General features: G+C 43.3%; 1 long non-coding RNA gene across 8 annotated transcripts; it reads left to right on the top strand.

The window, feature by feature from the left end:
* Window positions 1-6,597: 6,597 nt before the first annotated feature.
* Gm30575 lies at window positions 6,598-24,531 on the top strand. Of its 8 annotated transcripts, none has more exons than XR_003954581.1 (4): window positions 15,582-15,995; window positions 19,818-19,969; window positions 20,470-22,562; window positions 23,527-24,531. It is a non-coding gene; the product is annotated as a predicted gene, 30575 (long non-coding RNA). The 8 variants fall into 8 exon arrangements; XR_003954582.1 differs by lacking the exon at window positions 15,582-15,995 and having other exon boundaries at window positions 16,698-19,969; window positions 20,470-20,578; window positions 21,152-22,562; XR_003954584.1 differs by lacking the exon at window positions 15,582-15,995 and having other exon boundaries at window positions 16,698-19,969; window positions 20,470-20,578; window positions 21,702-22,562.
* Window positions 24,532-27,179: the final 2,648 nt, after the last annotated feature.

The following is a 27,179-nucleotide window of genomic DNA, read 5'->3' on the forward strand; positions in this document are numbered from 1 at the left end:
CAGGTAAACTGAGCCCTGAGATTTAGAATCTGGAAAAGGTTCGGAAGAGGAGCCCACACACGAAGACCCGAAGACCGGTAGGGAGTGGGGGGAGATAAAAAGAAGCAGCAGTAGTTTCTGGGGGGTCTTGGTTCAGAGTTAAAATCCTAGCACTTGAGAAGTGGAAATAGGAGGAATAGGCATTCAGGGCCAGCTGAGGATACTTATCAAGCTGGAGGCCAACCTGGGGTACATAAGACCTTGCAAGAAGAAGCCAGTAGTATACCAGCAGCACTCTGATGCCATTTTTCTCCTCTGTTCTTTCAACTACCAGATACAATCATCCACTCAAACGGCATTCCCTCCCTCAGTCTCATAAGAGTCTGTGCCCTGGTTATGCCATGTTGAAGCCTGTCACACCCAGAGGATGCCCTGGGCCCACTGACATACATTTAAATGAATGTTGTCCTCCACTCCTATCTTTAGACAGCCAAACCGGAACAGCTAGTAGCTAAGCGTCTGAACGCCCGTACGTATTCTAAATGTTAATGGTCATCCCAGGCAAGTAGAGCAGAAGTCAGGGACAGAGAGCCTGCTCTCCTTATCAGTGGTATATGGGAGTTTTCCGAAGTTTTTTCCAGCCTCAGGGTGTTCTGTTCATAGCGTCACACCTTGGGGGCTCTGAGTCAACAGAAATCTGGGAAGGAGGAAGGCATGCTACCGAAGGAAGAGCGGTACCAGACTTCCTGTATGGTTCTGTAAGTTCACTCAGTTCCTGCAGCAAAGCCAGAGGTGACCAGGAGGAAGGCCAGCAGGTAGTAGGGTTTTCCTAAGACAAACCCTATGTCCCTTGTTTCATATATAGATCCCCTGCCCACAATCCAGGCCTTGTAGTTGACAAGAGGAACAATTGATTAAACCTTTCTTTGTGCACCGGAAGTAGAGAAGCTGAGGTAGTGGAGGAGGCACGCACTCGCTAATGGCAAATTCTATCTCAGTTCTCACCTTACTGTGGCAGAAGGGAAGCTCTAAGAGGAACTTTCCATCTCTTCCTCTTCCCACCCAGTTTCATTTGGAAAGATTGTAAATTGCAGTGTCTTCTCTTCTGTAGGGAGCTAGAGTCCTTTTAATGATTGTGTGATGTCCACCTTCCCTCGATTCTCAGGAGATGACTTCACCAATGTCCTCAATAAGATCAAAGGCATCCTTAAAACTCTTCACCCCCATCTCAGACTGTCTCTGTGATCTCCCTCTAGTCCTCTCTCTTGGCCTGATGAGAACAAGACAAGCTACTTTGCAGCTATCTTGGCTCACTGAACTCAAGTTCAGCCCCGTTACTGATTCGCCTCCCTTTTAATTGCTCTTGAATTGGTGGATATTTTGTCTCCTTAAAATGAAGTCAAATTGTCTTTCTGTTGTTGTTGTTAGCCAAAGTTGGTAATACAGGTTTGTACTGTTTCTAGGGGATTAAAACGATTGCAGGTTCAAGGCCAGCCTAGGCCTGGCAATTTAATGAGAGCCTGACTGAAAGGAAGAGAAGGGAAGGGAAGGAAAGGGAAGGGAAGGGGAGGGGAGGGGAGGGGGGAGGGGGGAAGGGGAGGGGAGGGGAGGGGGGGGAGGGGAGGGGAGAGGGAAGGGAAGGGAAGGGAAAGGAGGGGAGGGGGGAAGGGAGGGGGGAGGGGGGAGGGGAGGGGGGAGGGGAAGGGAAGGGAGGGGAGGGGGGAGGGGAAGGGAAGGGAAGGGAAGGGAGGGGGAGGGGAGGGGAGGGGAGGAAAGGGGAGGGGAGGGAAGGGACTGTCAACTTACATAAAATGTCCTTACAAGCCCTGATAATGAAAACACAAAACTAGGGTACGGGAAAGCCATTTTGCAGACACATAGATAGCACTTGCTGTGCAAGGCTGAGGATGGGAGTTCAAATCCTGATGTTGAGCATTCCTGTGAAATGCCGGGTAGGTGCAGTGGTTGCCCATGACCACTCAGAAGTCAGAGCTAGAGACACCTGGAACAAGCTCACTAGCTTGACTCGCTGGGGTTGATAAACCTTGCCTCAATAAATAAAATAAAGAGTGACTAGGAAAGACACCCAAGGTCAACTTAGGGCTTCTGCATACATGTGCAAAAAAGCATGCATATCCAAACAACATGTGTGCCCACATGCATGTGAACATGCATATACATGTACATACACACCACCTGTGAACGCACCAAAACTCTCATAAAATATGTAAGTAAATAGTAAAAGTAACAGAGGCTGGAGAGATGGCCCAGCAGTTAAGAGCAGTGGTTTCTCTTCCAGAGGTCCTGAGCTCAATTCCCAGCAAGCACATGGTGGCTCACGACCATCTGTAATGGGATCTGATGCCCTCTTCTGATGCACATGAAAACAAAGCACTCATATCCATAAAATAAATAAATGAAAAAACTTAAAAAGTAAAAAATAACAAGAACAATAAATTAAAATCCAGTTGCAGTTTGTTTTTTTTTTTTAAACACACATATTCTATTAATTACCCTGGATCCACGTATATTTTTGCTTTGTGATCATGGATGTCTGATCATGATGGACTCAAGTTGTTTAAACTCGGGGCATTAGCAGCTCACAGTTCTGGAAAAACTGTATTTCAGATTCTGCCCGCCACAAGTCTAGGCTAATGGGAAGAGCCGCACATCAATCTATAGGCTGTGCCTATTTTTGTTTCCCATGGGCTTTTTGGAAATGGTATTTAAAACTTTCTCTTCAGTATATTTCCCATAAGACTTTTGGGCTTTCCTAATGGATTACTTCATATGCTCTTCATAATTTACCTCAAACCTTAATATGGAGGCATCTCCTTCTGTCTTATACAAGAACAGAGCTAAGTGATTGTCAGAAAATAAGTCAGTCTACCAGGGGGCTCTTGAGAGCTGTTTTATGGAAGGTCACAGACTCTTTTGTGTAAGGTGAACTTCTGGGGTAGGAATGCTAACTGATTCCCAAGGAAACCTAGCTGAGTTTCTTCTAAAACAGAAGCACTGGCTCAGGGGCTGTGTCGCTGTTGTTTATCCCTTGTGCTGTGGCGTGTGTGGCACGGAAGGAGCATCATAACCATTTGCAGACGCGTTGGCAAGGAAACCGTGGCAGGGTGGGGAGACATGTGGACCTTTAGCACGCACACCGGAGCGGTGTTTCCCCACACCATTTTCTGAAGGAAGTATCATATACCCTTGGGGTTGTAATTTAGATAGATTGTCCCTGTAGGGTGTTTTCGAGATGCCGAGGAATGCGCTTGTATCTGATCTCCGTTAAGATCCAGAGAGCAGAGTGGAGACTCTGGTATTAAATACTTGCACAAGGAAGTGAGCCAGGTTTTGGCCTGAAGCCTCCGGACCTGGCTGAGGCTGGCCACAGAGACCAGATTCTGAGACAAGGAGGCAGTTCAGCTGTGATCAGCAGACTTGCTTCTCCTGGAGTTTAGTTATACATTTATACTTGAATTTAATTATAAATATACACTGGAACGTCACTTCACCATTTGCGAAGCATGATCAGGTCGGACAGTCCTGTGAAATGCTGAGGACAAGCTCCGCAAAACCCGCGTAAGCGGCCTGAATCCAGCAGTGCATAAATCAGTATCACCGTGACATTTACTGTTTCCGCCTCTGTTTTTGAAAATCCCCAAACATCCTTTTTTAATCGAGACGAAAACAAGGTATGTCACTGATGAAAGCGGCATACATATTTTCGTGCTTATTATTTACAGAAAGAGGAAACATCTGAACTCTGTTTGCTAACTACAGTGTGATGGGAGCGAGCCTGCAGGCGGTGTGCAGTCCCTGTCTGCTTGCCAGCTCTGCTTAGTCCCAGCGTATTAATGAACAAGTGCAAGTATTTGAAGAATCAGCATTTCCGCATTTGCATGCAAACTCTCATGCTGGGTAATTATACACAGAGCTGGCACTCAAATTAATTAAAGCTGATTTCTCTGTGACTGCAAACTGGTCCTATTCTCTGCCCCCCCCCACTCCCTCCTGCTCATCCTCCTATGAAGTCATCTATCTACACTCAGTGTGACACTTCTGTCTCTGGTATTCTCAAGAACGGCAATGTTTGACAATTGTGAAGCCGGCAATATTTTGGAGAGCAGCTGACAATGGCTCGGTGGTATTATGCTTCGCCCAAACCCTTTATGGTATAAAGATAAAGAACAGCTTCTAGGCATTTGCTTTGTAATTATCTGAAATAATAACATGGACAAATTATATATATTGTTCCTGTGGGTTCCCTCCCCTCTTGAATGGCTCCACCCACTTGATTAGAGCTTACAAACAATTCATCAAACTTAAAATTTTTGTTTATCTGATGTTAACAAACAATTAGTCTTGATGGGCGCAGTCTTAATTTTGAAAAGACTATATAACAAATGGTGTTTTCCTTCCAGAGCTCTGGCCCAGGCCATTCAAGATCAGGGAGATTATGAGAGAGAAAGCAGCGATGACTGCTAGATTTGATTAAGACGTTCTGAGTCCTCATCAAATAGAACAGAATTGAAACGGAGACTCTTATTTGCCAAAGAGATCCCTGAACATTAACTCCTAGGACAGAAGGCTTTCCTAGGCTCTTCTGCAATCAAGCCATCTCCTCTAGTTTCTTGCTTCCTCGGAAGGAACTATTTCTGCCACAATTCTTTTGAAAAGACATCCTCAGAGCAATTAAGATATCATTATGATTCTCATTCATAAATTTAAACCTCTGGATGTGGGTAGCTACCAAAAATCCTCCGATAGGGCCCCTGGAGAGGACCCGTTTTGACAAGTCTCCTTGAAATCACTCCCTACCACTCAGGCCTCCCCCTCCTCTCTCTCCCTATACTCTCCTCCCCCCTCCTTCTCCTCTTCCTCCCCCTCCCCTTCTTCCTCTCCCTCCCCCTCCTCCTCCCCAAACTCCTCCTCCTCCTCTTCCTCCTCCTCCTTCTCCTCTTCTTCCTCTTCCTCCTCCTCCTCCTCCTCCTCCTCCTCCTCCTCCTCCTCCTCCTCCTCCTCCTCCTTTCTCTTCATCGTATTAACCAGTAATGGCACGGACAGCTCCTGCCAAGGCTGGCTGTCTCTTTGGTAGAGAAAGCACCACACAGCTCTGCCCGTCCAGTTCAGGCTGCTTACTACACAGCCAAGTTTGTCCTAGTAATCTACATTTAATAGGCAAGGTATAGGCGGAAATTTAACGTGTCAGTAAACTCCAAACAAGAACTGAACTAGCCTTACCTTGTCAGAAGTCCTCGGTCCACACAGAACACCACTTATTACCTCCCTTCAATCTGAGGCAAGTGGTCCAAGAGAAGGAGATGTAAGCCTTCGGAAGAGGCTTCTGGCCAGACCAGTCACAACACCACTACTGGGATCCTCCGAAGCCTGCCCTTCTGGCCCGTCATGAATTTCCTACGCAGACAGGTGTCATATTGGCATGAATTTCGTTGCCAAGTACATTTTTAAGAGGTGGGCGTGGCTGTCATCCTGTAGCCGGTCCCACTAGTCTTTAAACTCTCTTAACCCTCTCTGCTTTTAATATTTCGCACAGGCACCCGGTGACTTCATAAGTACCCACGCACAGGGCTCAACTCACTGAGGTGTGGGAACAGTATCGAGTTAAGTAGCGCAGTCATTGTCGTACACAATGCTCGTTGCTACTGGCAAATACCTATTTGCTGAATCAGGATTGGGCTGCGGGGAGCCGGACTGGGCAGTTCGACGGCTTTCTGTTTGTTTCCTTTTTACAAACCATCCTCTTCTAATTAACCAGTTAGCAGAAAGAGATTCTTCTTTTGATATTTATTCTTTAACGCGAAGGCTTTCATCATAAAGGATTACTCCATTTCAATCTTTCTTTTTAATTACAGCAAACATTTACAAAACAAAAGACAGAGTCCCGCCCCCCCCAAATAATTGCAATTAAGTACTTGCTTATCGTGTTCATTTTGCTCTTAAATTATCTGATTGCAAATCAAACATATGTGTCAGTTAGGATTCAAACATATTGTTACAATATTCATTTTTAAGAGGAAAAAGTATTCCATAAACTTCTTGAAGATCAGTAACTTTCTTTCTCTAATTCATCCTTTTCTTCTCCCCACCTCCATACAACTTGCATAATAGATGGGAATATTAAAAATGATTTTTATATACGTATCTGTCGTATAGACATTTATAGAAGCAGAATTTTGGATATGTCACAACCATACACATTATCTGTTAATATATCATGATAAAAATAATGTTTAGAAAATGAGCGTCTCAGTGAACATGAAGGCCTGGCGCTACATGTGATTTGAATTGTGTTGCCAACGGACTTAGGGCTGAGATTGCAATGTACTCAAACCTCTTAATTCCTGTAGGCAAACTTGCAATTTTAAAAGTTATTTAATCTCAAATATCAAAAGTGTCAACCGATACTCTATGAAAGTACGTATAGTCTTTGCTTCAAGCTGCCTTATATCCATCTCAAAATCGACAGATAAAGATGCTCAGTTGATAGCTGCAAACAAACTTTTACAGGTATGTTTATGATTACATAAGTGGAAATTGTATGAGGTTCAAATGAACTAACCTGTAACCTTCTGTTGCTACCCTCTGTGTACTGGGGTGATAAGCTATGCACATAGGTGCGCATGGGAATTGTTTCCTAAGTAAAAGAAATCCAGATAACTTTAAGAGAACACATAATTAGCTCTTAGATTACTCATTCTTGTTTTATTTAATATACATGTATATCATGTATATATTAAATACACATGTATGTATATACATCACATGCATATGCACATATATTTACATATACACATATAGTGAGTGTGTGTAGGGGGAGTGAGTGTGTGCATGTGGGTGTGGGTGTTATATGTGTGCAGGTACCTACGGCAGGCTAGAAGAAGGTATCAGATATGGAGATGGAGTTATAGTCAGTTGAGAGCTGCCTGATGTGGGTGCTGGGAGCTGAACTCCAGTCCTATACAAGAGCAGCAGACCGAGGGAATCCCTGAACCATCTCTCCAGCCTGCACTCTTGTTTTAAATAAAGCTCTTCATTAGTTTTAACCATTCCATTTCTGAATAATCTATTCTTTAGTATGAGTGGGTCTGTTATTTTTTTTTTCTTCAGGAAAGCTTCATAGGATAAATTTAATCCCTATTCCACATGAAAGTTATTCAACTATTTGAAAATGGCTATCATTTTTCCCAAAGTCGTCTTTTCTCCAGATGGAACATTCCTTTAATCATTATAATATGATATGGCTTTTAAGGCCTATCATCATGTTGGATGGATTCCAGTTTGTCCGTGTCTCTCCTAAATGTGGCAGTCAGAACTGAATGTATTACTTGAAATGTGGTCTAATTATGCAAAATACAAGCGTCCTGCAGTTGCTCAGACCTCTATTTCAAGTCATTTATAGAGGCAGGAAATGCATGCTGCAAAGGGGGGTGGGTGATCATATTCTCCGTTCCTGAACTTGAACTAAAATGTCTGTCTTTTTTTTTTTTTCAGACAGTACTCTGTTTAATCAAATCTTTCATGTCTTGTTCTTGTTGGAATTAATACTTTGAGTGGAAAAAATGAGTTGTATGCCTATCCACACTAGAGTTCGTCTTTGGTGCTGGTATATTGTTCTAATCATTTATGATATATTTTTTTGATGCCTGACTTGGCTAACCAATGTGTCTGCTACCATATTTTACTGGGCATTGTTAAAAGGCATCTGGGTGGTTCCGGTGGGTTGTTCATCATGTTGTTCACTGATGATACCAAGTGCAAGAAGATGAGGGTTTACCCAGAAAGAGCTTTGCACACAGCAAGGGGCCTGCTGGCATAATTGTAATAACTTCGATGCTGTCTTCTTAATGAAAAAACTCTAATTCTGCTTCTAGGGATGCATATATTGATCAAATGGCTTCCCCGAGTCCAGTTCCACACTCTCCTGGAAAGGAGATGAGATGGGTTACCTTAAGGTTGTTTAGTTCTTAATAGAGCAATGTTAATTTGTAATAGCCAGGGCTGTGTTTTCAAAACGCTCTATTTTACTTTATGTATTCTGCGTAAACTTTCCTAGAGAATGATATAAAACTCGATTCTACCTTGCATTCCTCCTAAATCCAGCTAGCTCAGCATTAACTGAGTCTGCCCGACTGTCCTGTTTTCTTTGATTCCACGGTCATAATGGGCAGAGCTGCTCATCTGAAATAACTTTCTGGGGAAGGCACTAGAACTTACTGATATTTATTCATTTCTGCTTCTTGAGGCTCACTTACAGTCAAGGCATTTATTGGAAGGAAAGTAAAAAATTGAATTTGTTCTGAAAAAAAAAACAAAACAAAAAACAAAAATAAAAACAAACAACTCAAAGATACTCCTTAAAATATCTACCAGGCAGTTGGGTATCAGGGGTGGGGCACATACAATGATGTTTTGTAAGGAAGAAGTCAGAAAACATTTCAAAGTCAGAGCCTCAATTGATTGATGCTTGGCTAACATGCATGACACCCAGGGTTTGAGCCTCAGCAGCTACTATAGTCCCAGACTCCAGAGGCAGAAGGAATTAGAAACTGAATATCACCTAAATGAGCTGGAGGTTAGCCTGGGCTACATAAAATCCTATTTGAAAGTGAAAATAAAATAAACAATTGCAACTCACAAATCTAAATTACATTTGAAAATAAAAGCCTATGGGGGCGCTATCTGTTCTTCTTGGCACAGTGCTGTTTCGCTAATTCACCGCAGCTGGAAGCCCATGCTCACTCAAGAACTGAAGTCCAAATTCCCATCAGTTGCTTGCAGAAGGGCAATTATGGGAGCTGGTCTGGTCTGGTTTCATCATCCAAGATGAGGGAGAAGAAAACAAAAGGGGAGGCATAAATAGTGCAAGGCCCGTTGTGCCTGAGAGTTCTTTTTGTTTTAATTATCTAAGTTTTCATTAGTAAGTGCTTTGAAATATATGATCTTGTTGTTGAGGTAGCCGTTTCAAGTTTAAAAAAATTAGTAGTTTGTTTTCTACTATATTTAACTGTAATATTGCTAAGAGCTAACCTTTTATACTTGTGTGTCAGAGTTGCAGTGCTAAACATTTTCCAGTTTCTTTTTTAACACTAATTTCAACTCTAAATGAGGAAAGCTGGGCCAAAAGAAATTAAGCGACATGTCCACTTCACACTGTTAGTCAAACGAGGGAGCCGGGATTGAAATCCAGGTAGCGTGTAGACTATACACCCCTATTCATTTACAACCACTCGATGCTTTTTAATGCACACCTTATATTTCTTAACTGATCTTCTATGATCTATACTCTTATGAGAGAGAGACTCATCTTCCTAATTTATTTTATAGAGTTAAAATTCTTAATGCCTTATCTAAATTGAGTATAAAATGTGTAAGATTTTTTGTTAGGCTTCTGCTCAAGGCAGTCAACTTGATTTCATCAGACAGCCATGTGTGCCATCTCCTCTGCATCCCTGTATAGATGCTCATCTGTGCCCACAACAAACACTGCACCTATTTGTTTACACGTCTCCTTATCACTAAGCCTTAAAACACTACAAGCCCTAAAGGACATTTGTGGAATGAATCGATAACTGGGGCCAGTTCTTATCATTTCTTTATCATTTTTTGACATATAATTTTCCCTGCCAGGTACCAATTTGTCTCCCGCTGGGGTAAGGCAGAATACTGCCTTCTTGAGACTGAATTAATGTTCTCCCTGTTTACCGAACTAAAGAAGGTAAAGAAACGTAGACTCATAAGCTCTCTGTTCAAGCAAGGATTCTCTCTCTCTCTCTCTCTCTCTCTCCCTCCCTCTCTCTCTCTCTGTATGTGTGTGTGTGATGACAGGCTCTCATGTAGCCTGGCTGGAGTTGAACTCCCTATGCATCATCCAAGGGTGACCTTGAGTTCTTGCTTCTCCTACCTCTTCTTCCAGAGTCCTAGGACTACGAATGTGTGCCAATTTGCCCAGTTTTACAGTGCTGTGGACTGAATCGAGGGCTTCCTCCAAGCTATGTAACCACTCAGGTGAGAAGGGTCTCCACCCTACAAGGAACATTTTTGAAAGCTAATGAATTTAACAACCGGAATCTACAATCCTTCTATTGGTTGCCATAACTTTTCCTCATTGCCTGGGATGGATTCTCAAATCTCCCTTGTTAGGTAATTTGTCCTTTAGTTTAAACAGGGGAAAAAGCCACAGGGTTGCTGCTCCGACACAAACCTGAGTGAAAAATCAGCCAAGTACAGGCCAGTGTATTAACAGATTCTTGCTATTCCTTTCTTACGTCACTCATCATTCAATAAAGGACATGGGACAGGTGGGAAACTGAAGACAGACTCCAAGGAGGAAGCAGAGGACCAGGCACATCACAAGCAGCAATCAAGACTAAAGTTATTCAGGAGAGAGAAGTAGGAGGCATTCTGGGGATCATCACCCATCACACTAGGATGCGAAGGCCAACGAGCCTTTGGACATAGCCACATCCAGTGCAGGAATGGAATGCTGGGCAGGGGAAACGATGTGCTAGCCCAGTTGGCTTTGGTGTGAGCACTTTGTGGTAAAACAAACAAATAAACAAACAAAACAACAACAACAACAACAAAGATTTTAGGCTTCCCTCTTCAGGGAATGAATGGCCTTATAAAAATCCTCTTACACCAGAGGATCAGATACAGGAAACCTAAAAAGGCCAAGTGAGTTCTGAATAATGAATAGGAGTCCAGGCCCTGGCATCAGGGTTCTGGTGCTGGTAGGCATGGGGCATCTGGGCTTGAATCTGCCCCACGCTGTTGCCATTTTCAGCTTTCATGTACCCAAGTTTTTATGGGATAATTTTAAATTTTTTTCTATTTAATTAACATTTTGTTAAGTATGGTGGTAAAAAAGTTACTTGTGACCATTCTACAGCCCTCGATTTAACTTTTTAGCCAGTCAGAATGCTGGAGTATTCTTTTGTAATTTACTAAAAAGATAAACATAGAAAGTTGCAGAGGTAAGACAATTTATAAATCAATCCTATTATCATTAACACCATCAATTTTCATTCATCCAACAAGCTTTGTCTGCCTTGCCCTGTGTTGCCCTTTTTTATTCTTTGATCCTACAATGATCTGAAAACAAGCCGAGCATACAATAACCTGTTCTTCAAGAAACTGCCCGACGTCACTGGGTACAGACTGGTTAGCAATTCTGCTTCTCCACAAAATTCAATCTATTGGAGTAATTGGATCTTTGCTTGGCAGTAAGATGAATATAAGCGCTTTCAAAATACATTATTTAATTTGGTTTTAAATATACTTATATATGTAAGGCTGAGGGAAAGTGGCTTGAAAATATGAAAGCCACCTTGCCCCCATCTAAGTAACTCTTGTTAACTGAAAGCCTTAAAAATAAAAGAGTAGACATTATCCAAGTATGTTGGTATGTACAATCAAAATAGTCTTTATTTTTAAATTATTGTTTCTTTTCTCCAGCATAAAGATTCTCATGCACTTACAGGAATTAACTAATTCCTTGTTAAGCCTTATTCAGTCTCTGTGCTGAACAAACTCAACAGAACTGAGCCCAGGGAACGCTCAGAACACCTGAATGGATGCTGGAACTAAGCATAACGACCAGATAAGCCCATGGCAGCCTTAGAACTGACCGGACTTGCTTTCCTTGAGAGCCAGGAAACAGGATTTACCTCTGTCTGTCTCCCATGAGGTTGGTGTGACCCTGCCAAACGGCGACCTCACAGGTTCTGCACCTGGGCCAGTGTGGGTGGACAGGGCTGCAGGGTGTTCACGGAGAGTGCTCAGACTCGCCACAGCTTGTGAACTCTTCAGAGAGCAAACATTTCACAAGAATCTCATGACTGTTGCCCCACTGCCGATCAGAACTTACTTCTTCAGGAGCAGCTTTCTAACAACCAGCTCTCATCTAAGCGCTTCGGAGAGGACTTCTGTCATTTCATCAGCGGTGGCAGAGGCTTCCGGGACGGGCCACCCAATGAGGTTTAGATTAAACAGCTCTCTCCAGGGTAGCCCTCTGAATGCATCGAGCAGCAAAACTGAAGTGAGTCACGTGCTTCCTGACACAGTTTACTGTAAATCTTAAGGAATCTAGCAAGAAAAGTAGGCTCGTCTAAGAAAAGAGAGCAGGGAAAATGTACAGGGAAGAGGAAAATCTAGAAAGAAGAAACCAGGTTGCCAGTTCTGTGATTTTTTAACCGAGAATACTAAAGAAAGCAACACCACCTCAAACAAACAAAGCCATAAGCCCATATAACCTTGTGTGTGTGTGGTGGTGAGGAGTGGCTGCATGCTGACATTTACACTGTGGATGAGGCTTCAAGCAAACAAGACTGGAAACATCGGAAATGGTAGAAGGGATGGCTTCGGTTACCGATAGTGTGGAAGTCAGAAAGAAGTCAGTGAAGCCAGAAAGAAGGAAAATAATTTGCTTCTGTTGTCAAATATGCCCCCTTTTCTTTATCTCTCAGCCCTGTGACTAAGCTGGAGGGAAGGACCCTTGTTAAGGAGGAATGGAAGAAACGAGGAAATTAAGGTTGCAGGCTACTGGGAAGCGGTTTTGTCGGAAGGTTGGGTCTTACCACATTTTAAAGACTTCCAAGGGGATTACCCTCCAGAAAGTTTCATAATCTCAATCTGATATGTGATGGAATATCATCTGTGAGACTAGATCACTCAAACATTCGAATTTAGCCCAGGCTTCACACACAACCAGTTTCCCCCTGCCCTGTTCTGAGCTTTTCCCTCACCCCACCCTGCAGCCATCTCTAAAAGCCTATTCAGCCACCCCAGCCCCCATGACATGCATGGGGGTGGCATGTGGCAGGAGGACAAACAAGGTGGGATGGAGTTGACCTTTGTCCCACTGGCCAAATGTCACCACTCCTTGTTTTCTATCCTTTCCTTTCTATCTCAAGATGAGTTGAGACAAGCTGTTTTGAAAAATTACAGTCTCACAGAAGATCTTCTCCATTTACACACAGACTAGTGGATTGATTGGAGTTTCTCTCCATAGATACATGTCTTCTCCAAAGCCCCGGAAGTTCTGGAGAAGACAACAGTGTGTTCTATTATTTCTGAAATCTGGAAGTACTTGACATTAACTGGTGCTTAACAAATCTATGTTGACTAAAAGAACAGTGCTCAGAAACAATCGTTTAGAAAAGCATTCTTTTAGATGGTCGCTTAACATAGCTCCAGGTCAGCAGCAGGGAAAAGAGTTGTGAAATAAACCCGGAGGAGCCTGGGCAGGCAAAAGTGCAAACTATGCAAAGCAACTCACTGCGAGAGGAAGACAGAGGTTACAATGTAACTGAGGCCAGGAGCTCACTCAGACCACTGTGCTAAAGCTATACTGGCAAGCGGAAGCTGTGGCTGTTAGCAGGAGTAACAGACTTTCTTTTGGGAGTGGGGGATCCCAGGAATGTTCTTCACCCTTCCCTGAGAAAAATAGACATTCATTCCGACTTGCAAGATTTACATCTCAGGCAAACGACATCCCAGGTTAAGAAACTTCAAGATGACGCCTTTGAATGGTGACCTCCAAAGTGCCAAAGAGGCCATTCAAGGAGAGGTTTCTGTTCAGGTTGGGAACAATAGTCTCTAACCAGCACACTTAGAAATTCCATCCATTCCACTGGGCTGAATTGAAAGAAAGCTAGCTGCACCGGGTGCCACCCCCTCTCTATGAAGGTTACAGGAGATTCAACAACACCCTACAGAACAGAAGAATCACACAGCTGGCTTCTGGTCCTACCCTCAGCTCTCACAGCTAGAGAGAGGCACAGAGTAGGTTCACGACACACCTTAAAGAAAGGATGGGGCTTGTGCTTTGAAACTTCAACCACTTGCAAAACTACATTCAAAGAGACAGTGCTGTTAATAACAATAATCTGCTTCTTCAAAATGCTTGATCCTCACATCTCAAATGTGAGCCCTTGTCATGCCCTGAGCCCCGGAGGTGGGAGCGGTTCGTGCTTGTGAGGGACTGTTCTTCCTTTCAGGGTTTTGTTTTGTTTTGTTTTAATTTTCTTCTGTATTTGTGTACAGTGTGTGTGCCCATGCCCACTCAGGTCAAGGGGAAGAGCAGGGATCGGCTCTCACACACTGAGCCCAGAGCTCTGTGTTTCTGGATAGCCTGGGAACCAGCCAGCCTCAGCAATCCTCCTGCCTCTGCTTCTCTCACATCTCCATCGCTGCACTCCCCCAAGCCCAAGTGCTTCGTTCCAGGCACATGCTTTCTCTCACCCTTGTGTGGGTGCTGCCTGTCTGAATTCAGCTCCAAGGCTCTGCCTGGCTTGTGTTTGCTTGTTTGTTTTGTTTGAGAGTCTCACTATGTAGCCCTGGCTGACCTAGATCTCAGTCTGTAGACCAGGCTGGCCTCGAACGCAGAGACTCTTGCCTCCCTCTGCCTCCTGAGTGCTAGGATTAAATACCCATGGTATCTTACTAAGCATGAGGCAGGCTTCTTATGTGGGTTCTGGAGTCACCAACTTGCCTACTTACGCAGTCAGACCTCTTCCCCACTGAGCATTCTTCCTGTTCCTTTATGTCTTTTCTCTTCCCCTGGCAACAGCTTCCTCTAATAGTTTCCTTATTGCAATGGCAGAAAGAAATGTGTGTGTGTATATATATATATATGTGTGTGTGTGTGTGTGTGTGTGTGTGTGTGTGTGTATATGTGTGTGTGTGTGTGTGTGTGTGTGTGTGTGTGTATGTATGTGTGTGTGTGTGTGTGTGTATATATATTCTTACTGAGCCAACCAGAATCTGAACTGTTGCTTTTTAAAACGCTTTTGTAGCCAAACAGATGTATTTCTAAATTTTGCTTGCGTTTATTCACTGGCTTCTAGGCTATATTTAGGATCCATTGCTCATTCTCTTATCATTTTCGATTTCATTGCCTTTGTTTTACATTTGAGGAATCAGAGGTCAAATGTAATCCAGACTGTTCTGTTAAAAAAAAAAAACACGCTAAAATCAGATAGAAACTGTATGATTAGCAGTATGAATCATCTGTTTTCTAAAAGCAGGAATGTAAACAAGTACTCTGTGGAGCCCCACCTGCCTGGCTGCTGTTGTGGGGGCTGTGTGTATCTGGAGGAAAACAATCCCTCCTTCTCAAGGCTCAACTAAAATTAGGCTCCACCTGCAAGATGTTAAGGAAACGTACACAGCTGCATTCCGGAAACAAGTTACTCAGATTGCTTTTGGAACGCTCTGTGTCAATGCAAACTTGTTAGCTCTTTGCCTAATTCCCAAAGTGTAGTATTAATTTTAATGGTGATTATTAGCACAATAACCGACTGATAAGTAATCTTAAAATAGATCCAATATTATCAGATTTGAAATATACTGTGATTTTTTTTAATCCAAACATCCTGCCTAGTTTAACCAGTCACTTGCCAATGATGCTCTCCTGCCTCTCTCTCTCTCTCTCTCTCTCTCTCTCTCTCTCTCTCTCTCTCTCTCGTGTTCTCTCTGTCTCTCGTGTTCTCTCTGTCTCTCGTGTTCTCTGTCTCTCGTGTTCTCTCTGTCTCTCGTGTTCTCTCTCTCTCTCTCTCTCTCTCTCTCTCTCTCTCTCTCTCTCTCTCTCTCTCTCTCTCTCTCTCGTTCTCTCTCTCTGCATTTACACACTCATCCAGGGTCAGGGGTCCGTGGGAAGTCACTGGAACAAGGCCCAGACAGCTCTGCCTTTCCTGGGCTCCTTGAAGGGACAAGCGGGCAGCTCGTGTTCCCCTTGCCCTTGTGCCTTTCTGTGGGTTCCGGAGCTTTCCTTCAAACCCAAGATTCAGATAGAAACCAAATCCCATCAGGCTTGGGGCCAGCTTTTTCTGTAGATTTCAGATAAGGAGGCAGCCTGTGAATTCTTGCCAGAGAAGGCGAGTTCACTGTTCTATGGAGGACAAGCCATCCCAGTTCTACTCCGGAGGTCAAAATGTCCATCCTTGCCCCCGCCCTCCTAGACTGCACTTCAGCACTTGCCCCCTTCACAGGGAACGGTAAGAGTTTAATTATTTACTAAAATTTGTGTGTCAGAAAATTCAAGCAGTTGAGCTGTGGAGAAAGCTCAGTGGATAAGGTGCTGGCGCAGGAGAGGAACCACATTAGAAATCGGGGAAGGGGGTGAGGGCACACAATCCCGGGTCCAGGAAGGTGGAGACAACTAGAACCAGAGGCTCAGCTTACTTTTCCAGTTCCAGGCTGGACCCTGTCCCAATAAACAAAGTGGAGGGGCACCTAGGGAGTCGTCCTCTGGCGCGTGAAACCCCACAACCACCGCCACCACGATGAACCTCGCGCATACACACATGCGTGCACACACACACACACACACACACACATACACACACACTCAAAATAGACTTTAAATTTCAAGAAGGGTGTAACTAGAGGAAGGAGAATCACCAATTCGTATAAATCCAGTCTCACAAAACCACCCACAAAACCTTCTTTATCATTTTCTTTATTGCCTCCACTTTCCTCTTGAAGGGAGCAGGAGGACACATTGGCGGTGCTTCGGTTTGATCTGTTCCCATTGTCCCCGGTGTCGTTGTATAGAGTCTTAGCGTGCTTTTTAAAAATTAATTAATTAATTAATTATTTTTTTTTTAATACCTGCCTCTTTCTAAAAGCTCTCGGAGACTCTTTAAAATCAACTAGAAGTCAAATAGTCTCAATTAGGTCCCGAGCGGCAAATTCAGTCTCAGTTAGAGATTAAACAATGGGGGAAAAAGCGAGGCTAACGAGAAGGCTGCTTTTCATTACCCTATCTGATTTCATTAGCCTAATTCACGCTTATTAATTATCGGTCTGATGAAATCATCAATGCAGGCAAGCCAGGCTCATGACGGCTACATTTGGGAAATAGTCTTACTGAGGCCCTTCCTATAAGTGCTGAGATAATATGCTGGCTTTACTTCCCCTTTTGGCGAGCTGTCCGACCCTGTAACTCCATCTGCACCACCTAGGAAGCCAGCATATCCCTGGCACAAACGGGGTTTACCACATAGACCTACTTTGCATTGTCAACAGAGAGATAGAAAAAGAGCTGTGAGTTTTCATTCCTCGAGAGTGAACTCCTGTGAGTTTCGACAATGTGGGTCATTATAGACTGGCTGCCCCCTGAGATTGGGCAATTCTCGCTCGCTCGCGTTCTAACAAAGGGCTGCAGATCTGGCAGGGGTGGGAGTGGACTGGGCCACTCAGATAAGTTTCATTCACGGTCGGAGCCCAGGGGAACAGCACTTGGAGGCAGCACCGCGGCAGCTCCTGGTGTAACTTTACACGATTTTTTCCCCCTTTAAGTCGCTACTGATCCCTTGGGTTTCCATGTGTGGGGGAGGGGTAGCGTCAGAGAAAGGCCGTGTGAAAATGACTGACAGCCTGCTTATAAATAAGATCATATAGACGAGCTCGGAAGATGAAAAGACAGACGAGCCTTCGAAGGTTCCCAGGAACCATACATAGGACAAGGCTCCCAGTGTGATTTTTATTTTTAATTTTATTGTTTGGGCTGTGTCTAATGACAGCAAACAATTTACTCTCCAGGTTCAAATTTGGTTTTTAGCATGTTTCTTGTTTACATAATTACTAGTGAAACGTTCCATGTTTAAACTTGATCTTCTCTTTCTGAAACAAGTCTTATTCTTTCTAAGAGTCCTGAGGGCAATCAGGAAAAGCAAGAAACCTTGGGCATCAGAGGACGGCTAAGCATGTAGTGTGTCCTGACTGAGTTCCCTAAACAACATGAAGGAGAATGATGCAGAGTCTTGTCTTTTAATTCTCAGGACTATTCTTTGAGGTCTTGTTTCGTTTTTCCAGGTCTTGGGGGCAGAAGCTAGGGGCATTCCTATTCTAGAAGCGTGTATGTTCGCTCTACGTAAGCGCTCAGCCACCGTGTTACACTCTCATCCTTTCTTACAGGTACATTTTAAAGAAGGAAACAACTTACTTAGCACCCTACAGAGAGACAGCAGGCAGAGAAGTAGCAGATGAGCCACCACTCTTTGTTACACTTTTGAGACCCGGCCACCCTAAGCATCCAGGCTGGTTTTGAACTTGAGTCTGTCTGTACCCTAGGCAGGTTTTGAACTTGTGATTCTAGGAATCCAGGTTTCCAGATAACTAGAACTGCATTCCTGCCCAGCTCTGCTGTTCCCAATCAAAAGTGAGGAAACTGAGGCTGAGAAATGGCCAAGCTCTTCTTGGTACTCGGATCCACGATGTCCTTTATCTTCCTACCAACCTGGGAAGCCGGAGATCTCCTCTCCAGCAAGGACAACACAGACCCACACGGCCAGTCCAACCTTCGCATCCCTCGGGGTCTTCATTATTGCCAGTCCATCTTTCATCTCGATCCTTACGACTCTGGAAATTGGCCTGACCTCTTACCCTCTCCCTTTTATGAAAACACTAACTCTTCTCACACCTCCCTTTGCCATACATGCCATCCTGTCTGCCCGCCGGCCCCTCCTTGGGTTTTTCCGCCTCTCTAAGCCCTCCTACAAACAGCCATTTGGAAGCAATTTCCAGGTCTGCCTCCTTCCTTGTGCATCTGTCTGTGGTAATTTAGAGGTTAGGGACTGTGTGTTTTCTCCTTGTCATGTTTATGCCTCACACTCTCTGGGTACCTAATAAATGCTGAATAATAGCAGCTCTATGACAGTGCAGAACCAGAAACACAGGGTCTTCTATTTGGTATCTCATCACCAGCAAAGCTCATTTATTCATGGTCAGCCCCAGGCAAGGCACACACCGGACTTCATTAGCAGAGCCCAGAACCTACCTTTGCATACCAGCTTTTCTCTCTTATTTTCTTAACAGAACCAAAACAAACAAACAAACAAAACAAACAAACAAACAAAACAAAAAACAAAAGCAAAACCATGGCTACCACCGACCTTCCCTTCTCGTTATATTCTCAGCATCCTAAAGACAGAGGTAAACAAAACACAGAGCCTCTTGAATGAGAAGTCAGAGTCAATGCCAAAGCTGTACGAAAGAGTCAGTTTATTGCTGTGCGTTCCTGTCCCTGGCCTTCCTTTTTGATAGCATGCCAAAAACAAAAAGGAAAAACAAAACAAGACAAGAAAAAGCAAGGAATTGAATGACCTAAAATTTTTATGTTTTATAAATAACAAAATACCTTTGTGTTTGTGCTATGTCTAAACTAGCAGAGGAAATAGATTATTAAGCTTGCATATTTGGGTCAAAATGCATTTGCTTGTTAAATCAATACAATCGACTCAAGGGAGCTTTAGAGTTGGCCCAGGAAAATACTGCTCTTACTAAGGACCTGAGTCTGTCTCCCAGCACACAACCTCCTGTAACTCCAACTTAACCAGGCTTAACCAGGCTAGATACATCTAGCTTCTTTGGATATCCCCAGACATATTTCAGTATTCCTTCCCTATGCATATACACAATTGAAAATAAAAAAAAATCACCTTTAATATAGAGATGTAAACTAGCAGTGATTGTTTCTGCTTTCCAGACTTCCTTTAATGCACTTCAATTCTGTTTCTTTCACTCACCTGTGTAGAAAGAAACTGCACACACACACACACACACACACACACACACACATACACACACCATGAAAATAAAAATCCACTTGTGAATTGGGATATGTTAATCTAGGAGCTGATTTTGTTGTTGTTGCTGTTTGTAATAGTTAATTCAGTAAATACTTACCAAATACTACAACATTTTTGGCCTTATGCTAAACATGGGAGGGTGCTTGTTCAGTGCAGAGCAGAGATATGCACAAGTAATTGATGAAATATGGTATGATATAAGGTATATAATTATAAATCCTACAGGAAGACACATTCTTCTATGTGTCTGAGAAGACTACATATAAGAAGTGACATTTCAGCTATGTCATGGAAATGAATGCTTGTTCTCTGTCTGAGGTGGGAAGTGTCTCCTATAGGGACGAAGAAGAGTGAGCTCAGAGGCAGATCTTCAGCAGGTAGGTCATGAATAGTGAGTTCCTTACTTAGAGGCTGTGGTGAGGAGGGCAAAAGCCAGCTCTGAATCCCCTGACGACCAAGTCCTCCGGATATTCCTTTAGGAAGATTACATTTTGTTTTATGGCCATTGGGGAAAATTGTAAGCAGCAAGACAGCATGACTGACTATGTTTATTCCCAGGAAAGATTTCAACATTTAAAAAACGGGTTAGGGATAGTGCAGTCTGTGGGTAAGAGAGAAGTAAGCAGCCATTATCCTAGTCAAGGGGAGTGGCAATGCAGGGCTTGATTTAGGTGATATAAAGGAGGGCTGAAGAAAGACGGGAGTGAGAAGCATGGAGGGCAGACGGGCATGGCGGCTGGGCTCTTAGGGGAAAGGAAACCAAGACGTCTGCTTCATCCCAAACAGCTCAGGAGCTGTCCTGGGAAATTGCTTCATATTAATTAATTCAAATCTCACAATAACATTGTGACACAAACCATACGTGCTGTTTTTTTAGGTTCAAGAAACTGCAGATGTTGCCGAGTGTCACAAGAGCATGGGAGTGGGTTTGAACCCTGGTGCCATGGTCAGAAGAGCTGTGATCAACACAGTGCCAGAGTTTCCAGGTAAGAGTCAAGAAGTCTCATGTCTAAGATCATAGTAAATCCTGAATGTTACTGTTATAACAAGCGAAATTCCCTTCATTCTGCATTAAATGCCCTTTCTGTCTAAAATTCTGTTAGTGATAGTAAGATGCCTGGCCAGAAAACAAACACAAAGAAAGTAAAACACAACCTACAGGAAGCAGAAACTTCTGTCCCGCTCTTTTTCTTTAAGGAGTGAAATCTTCGTTAAAAAGAAATCTTTGCTGTGACAGAGTGTTCTAGAGATGAGCCTAGTATGTGCATAGAATAATGTTAGTTTTCAAATAGCTAATCATCTTTGTTTCAGCTCATTGGCAATTTGACTTTCAGTTTTTCAATATGACTGATTGGAAATACTTAGGAAGCTATATTATCAAATAAAAATAGGTCTAAGATTAGCTGAGCAGAAGTTTCCCCCTGACTGGTGCAGAAGGCTCCTATTTCACAAGCAGTCATTAAACAGGGGGCGGGGCGTTTTCTTTGTATGGCGCGGGCCACCAGATTTCTCCTGCTGATTCTGCTTGCCCTTCATCTCTTCCTGTCACTTCACTTCAGGGTCTCTTGCATTTGTGGAGACTTGGGAAGGCATTGGTTTGCATGAGCATACAGCCCTGGCCTGAGATTCACGGAAGAATCCAGGATGAAAAAAAAAAAAAAGAAGAAGAAGAAAAAGAAAAGAAAGGACATAGCCTCCAGCGCTCTCTCCTTTCTTCTCTTTTTATTTTACCTTTTCCTATGAAACATCTTCCTGCAAGGATCTTCTATATACAGTGGAGGATGCTTTTGATATGTAGATCAAGCAAAATGGTAAATACATGGCCCTGCCTTTCAAGGCTTCCTTATTCTACAATGTGCCTCTGGTGGTAGCGTCTGATTTTTTCATGAGGGTTTGTACTGTTTGCTCGCTATCTTCCATTGCCCCTTACCACAAAAATTCCTTCCTGAAACCCACATGCAGCATTTAATCTGCCAAGCTGCAGCTCATTTTTCCTCTCCTTCCTTCTGGAAGATTGGGAGAGTAAGCCTTTGCTCTGCTTTTCTCCCTGACTTTGAGGGTTCTCGCTCCCCTAATTGCTACAGTCTGTTGTCTCTTTTTTTTACCTAGGAATAAACAAAAACAGAAACAACTGAAGGCACACAGAACTCTCTCACTCTCGTGTAACCATCGCAGGGGGAGTCTGGCCTTCTGGGTCGGGATTTTTCCACCCCACCGTGGAACCTCAGTTTCAGGACAGTCTGTACGGCAAGTGCTCCGTTTGGCAGAGTCTACAGCTCTGCTGTAGGCGACAGACACCATGATTCCCGTGGCTTCAGACTGAAGAGCAGGGTCTCTCATGATCATTCTCGAGATCATTTGAGCCCTGAGTCCCACCACTGTTTTCTAGACCTGCATTTTTCAGGGTCCAGATTGAGGTGGTAATGGCTGGGTAGCTGTGAGCAACCCTGTTAGGGACAGTTAGACCCGCTTTGGCTTGAGGGTGGATGATTTCATATTAGCCATTTCTCTTGATCCGATATTGCAAGGTCTGTGTTTCCTCTGATGCTTTGGGACCTATTGATAATGTTCTAAACATAGAGAAAATGGGAAAATGCCCTTTAAAGAAAGGAAAGGCAGAAAAATAAACGTAGAACTGTTGTCTTTTTTTCTTTTTTAACAAGTGTTAAAACTCGAAGAGGAAAATGGCATCTTTTAACGTTACCTGCCCTTCTGTCTTGGTCTTCCATAGTATCTCACAATGGAGAGAAAGATTTGGAAGTAACCATTAAATAAATGTTTTAATTTTATATTACTTTGAGTAACATAGTACTAAAGAAACAAGAATATAATTTTAAATAAGAACAGAAGTATATTAACATGCTAACAATGTGAATTCTATGAACTCGACCTTAACATATAGTTTTATTTTGTCTTTCACAGCAAGAAAGCTAAGTCCTACATGAAATCTTACAAACCAAGAAAAAAAAGGTGAAATTTACATGTTTTTCTGTATGGAAGAGAGATTCTCGGGCAAATATATTAGGTGAATTTGTTTTGTTAAGAGTGTGTGTACAAGGCCAGCCTGGACTACAAAGTATTCCAGGATAGCCAGGGCTACACAGAGAAACCCTGTCTCGAAAAAACAAAAAAAAAAAAAAAAAAAAAAAAAAAAAAAAAAAAAACAACCCCACCACCACCAACAACAACAACAAAAGAATGTTTGTACAATTAAAATTCGAAGCATAGTTAGGATTCTGTCAATCTTATAAAAACCAGTTACATAACTCTCTTACTAAAAGAAATACAGTGGCCACTCACTCCGTAGAACCTTGTGCTTTAAGCTTGGATGCCTTCGAAGGCTACATGAAGAACATGGAGCAGAAACCTTTAAACCAAGCACTCAGGAGGCACAGGCATGCAGATCTCGGTGAATCTGGTCTGCAAACACAGCCTGCGCCACACTGTGGTACCTCGTCTCGAAACTTACATAGAAACCCTAAGATTACCACATGCCATTGTTACATAAGTTTAGACTCTTTGGAGAAAATAAATTCAAGACAGTATGTCTTGTTTAGATTTCTTTTTTAATTGAGAAGTAGAGATATTTCTCTCTTTCTCTCTCCTCTCTCTCTCTCTCTTTCTGTGTCTGTCTGTCTCTCTGTCTCTGTTTCTGTCTCTGTCTCTCTGTCTCCCTCTCTGTATATGTGTGTGAGTATATGAGAGTATGTATGTGCACATGTGGTTATACATGCCAAGGCATGCCTTTGGAGATCAGGGGACAATGTTATCAAATCAGTTCCCTCCTTCATCTTTATGTAAGTGATATGGGAAGTGATAAATGATATGATGTGGGTATCAAATTCAGTTGCCAGGTTCACAACTGCCTTTACTTATTGATCCCATCTCACTGACACAATATGTGATTTCTGCTCCCCATTGATTACGTCTCAAGGATCACCTGTTGAACGTTTGATGACACACACATGGGTTCTACTGTTCTTAGAAGACTGAGAGAGCGATTCTGACTCAAGGGTTAGCTACGAGCATCCTGGAAGAGAAGGAATTTCACTGAGCCTGGAAATATAACCAGGAGTTTGAAATGTAGGAAAGACTGAAGACAAATACTTGTCACTGTGAGATCACATGGGAAGCTGTGAGCAGTGGTTGCCTGTCTAGAGACTGGGGTCGGGCAGGGGCAATTGTGAGTTCAAGGACAACCTGGGTAGTATAGCAAGCTTGAATGAGCCAGCTTGGACTACAGAAGGTGACACTGCCCCCCCCCCCCCAAATCACAGAAGAATAAAAGAAGTTCACATCACAGAATCATTCATTTATTCTGACTAAGAATGCTTTTGCACAGAACGAAGTGGACAAATTTTCATTAAAAAGTAGGGGTGCACTCACTGGAGTATGGTCACAGCCCCAGGGGCCAGCCCCTTATAGAAATTCCAGTCCTTTCCCACCTGCACCCCTCAGAAGCCACCGATTGTGGAAAGCTGTACTTCAGCATCCTTGTCGCAAGTTTTAAGGGATTTCTTCAGTAGCTTTCTGTCTAGGCTGTTACCTTTTGGGATGGGGGTAGGAATGGTAGGAGTTGTCACAGACACCTTCCATGTCTCTCTTTCTCATCTCTTGAGTCTGCAGTCATCAATACCATGGCAAAAACAGCCTTCTTGCCCTTTATAGGACTTACACATGGTTTCTGGAGTCAGCATGGACCATGGACCGCCACAAGGTCTCTAGTGGCAGGCAGCACGTGCCCTGGACCTCAGCTTAATGGAGAAGAAAGTAGGCATATGCAGCCAAGAAGAAAAGTTGAAACGATGAATAGTCTTTGCTTCGGTGCCAGAATTAAGATATGTTTCCTTCTGATTGTGTAAGATAAATAAGGTTGAAAGCTGGAACACCGTCAAAGTCAGTTTATTCAATGAAGCAAATAAATGTGCAAATAAATAAATAAGGGTCTCAGTCCAGTGTGCTTTTTCCCTGAAGCTGGACGAAGCCAGTTCAGTCCCCACTGCTGAATCCTATGGGTGGCCCAGCAGTGCAGTGCGGAGCCATAAATGCTGTAATCGCTTCTTGCATGTTTCTAGACAATCCCAGTTCACTTTGATCGTGACTAACAAGAAAATGGCCATTTCACTTACGATCTGTAAATTCTCCAGGGGAAACTTCATCCAAAGCACAGGAGGGCATTTCACATTTTATTTTTAAAATATAGAATGATACCATTGGCGAATATGTTTACCCTTAAAACATTAGTCAGTTTTCCATGATGTAATCTTGGTTCAATGTCCACCGGTTTTTAATTGCCGTTTCCCACAAGTCTGAGCTGCTTTTTAAAAAGCATATATTTTAGATTACATCTCATCTAGGTTCAATGAAAAATGGTAACATCCCCCCCCCCCCCCGCAGTTTTCAAAATGGCTTTGAGCTGTGTCGCCAGAGGCACCACCGTCCTTTATGTGGCTGAATTTTGCTGGGCTACAAGGAAAAATACTCATTACAGCAAAGAAGATACTGAGTAAAATTTCTCGAAGCCAAGTGTTTTCGAGCTAGCAAAGATGTCCTTAAATATGTATCACTTCCTATCAGAGGACGCAGTTAGCCTGAGTTAGAAGGATACAGGCTGGAGCTGCCATCCAAGAGAGAGCGACCCGTGAGAGCTTGTTGAAAGCAGAGAATGATTTAGAGAGGGAAATTTCCGAGATGACAGCTGTTTAAATCTAATCAAAAACTCTTTTCTACACCAGGAGACAGTTAGTCTTCCATTTGCTCTAATATGTATCTTAGGAATCTGTAGGGTTTTAGAAGGCTGCAGGAAGCTCCGCAAGCAACACTTGAGAGCCCAGTTTAAAGATAAGAGCTGATGCTAGGCCCCACCAGCAGATAAGAGTGGAGGCAGAGTGGGTACGAAGGGTTGGGCATAGTCTGACACAAGATTCTAAAGAATACATCTAAAACCATAGCTTTTAAACTCAGGCTGCTGTAAAATTCAAATTTATTATTATTATTATTATTGTTAATTTTTGAGACAGAGTCTCCATGATTTACCCCTGCCAGGCCTAGAACTGGGAACGTATTCCAGCCTGGCCTCAAGTTCACAGAATTCTTCCTGTCTCTGCCTCCCAGATGCCGAGGTTTAAAGGGACAGAACAGCAAGCCTGGATTGTGATTTTGTTTTAAACACACGTTATTTAAATCTCCATATCTCACACACACACACACACACACACACATACACACACACACTCTCACACACAAACACACACACATACACAGACACACACACACAGACACACACACAGACACACACACACACACACAGACACACACACAGACACACAAATACACATACACACACAGACACACACATACTCACACACACACAGAGACACACACATACACACACAGACACACACACACAGACACACATATACACAATCACACACACACACACACACACACACTCACACACACACAGACTCCCACACTCACACACACACACACACACACACACACACACACACACACACACCTTTATAGAGCCAGTTGACACTTCAGCTCACAGGGCATCATGGTACACACTTTAATCCCAGCACTCTGGAGGCAGAGGCAGGAGGATAGCTGTGAGTTAGAGGTCAACCTGGACTACGTAATTAGTTCTAGTACAGGTTGAGCTACATAGTAAGACCCTGTCTTGAAAAAAATCTTGAAAAAAATATTCAGAAACTCAGCCACTACCATCTCCCCAAACCTGGATTCTAACTGATCCCGGTACAACTGTGGTACACGTTAAGTTTTAAGACACATGGATTTAAAAAGATGCGCAGCTCTCTCCTTTAAACTTGTGCACCTTCAGTTTAAAACCATTCCGAGTGGCACTAGTCCCTAAGGCAGCACTGCTTAATGAGGGACTGAGGCAAAAACAGTTCCTGTTAAAACATCCCGGTGGCCATTTCCCGGGCTAGCTGGGGTTTCTTTCCAGAGCTGGCCCTGATGATGTGACTGAATGGAAAAGGCAACATACAGAATGGAACACAAGGTTGTAGGAGGTTAGTGTTGGCCCTAATCTAGAGCCTCTATTGGGACTCTTGCCCAGACCTTGTAATGCTATGAAGTGTGGTGGATTAAAACCAACCTGTAGCTACAATGCTTATGTTTTCGTGAAATCATTTTGTTACTGTATATTTCTTCCATCTCTCTTCCTGTTGCCCCTGGCTGGCTAGATGTAGATGCTGGCCCAGTTACCCTGTTCTTTGTTACCTGGTTTCTCTGTCCCCACTCACAAGGAGATTTCTCTATCCCCACTCACAAGGAGACTTCTCTCTGTCTCCTCTCACTCGGGAGAGTTTTCTCCTTCAACTCCCATTCCTCAGAGCTTCTGGACTCTGTGCCAGAGTCAGACAGTGACACAGGGCACTTCGCTTCCCTACATACACAGGTAGAGCTCCTACCACGACAGTCTGTGTTCTCTAATCAGACTGTGAAGAGGGAACAATCTAGAATTGGAAGTTTTCCTCAAGGTGAGTCAGCACCAATGATTCCAGGCACAGAAGAGCACACCTCTAATGAAAAAGAAAACACACGGGGCACTTAGAACCC

Source organism: Mus musculus, chromosome 3 (assembly GCF_000001635.26).
Source record: "Mus musculus strain C57BL/6J chromosome 3, GRCm38.p6 C57BL/6J".
Lineage (NCBI taxonomy): Eukaryota > Metazoa > Chordata > Mammalia > Rodentia > Muridae > Mus > Mus musculus.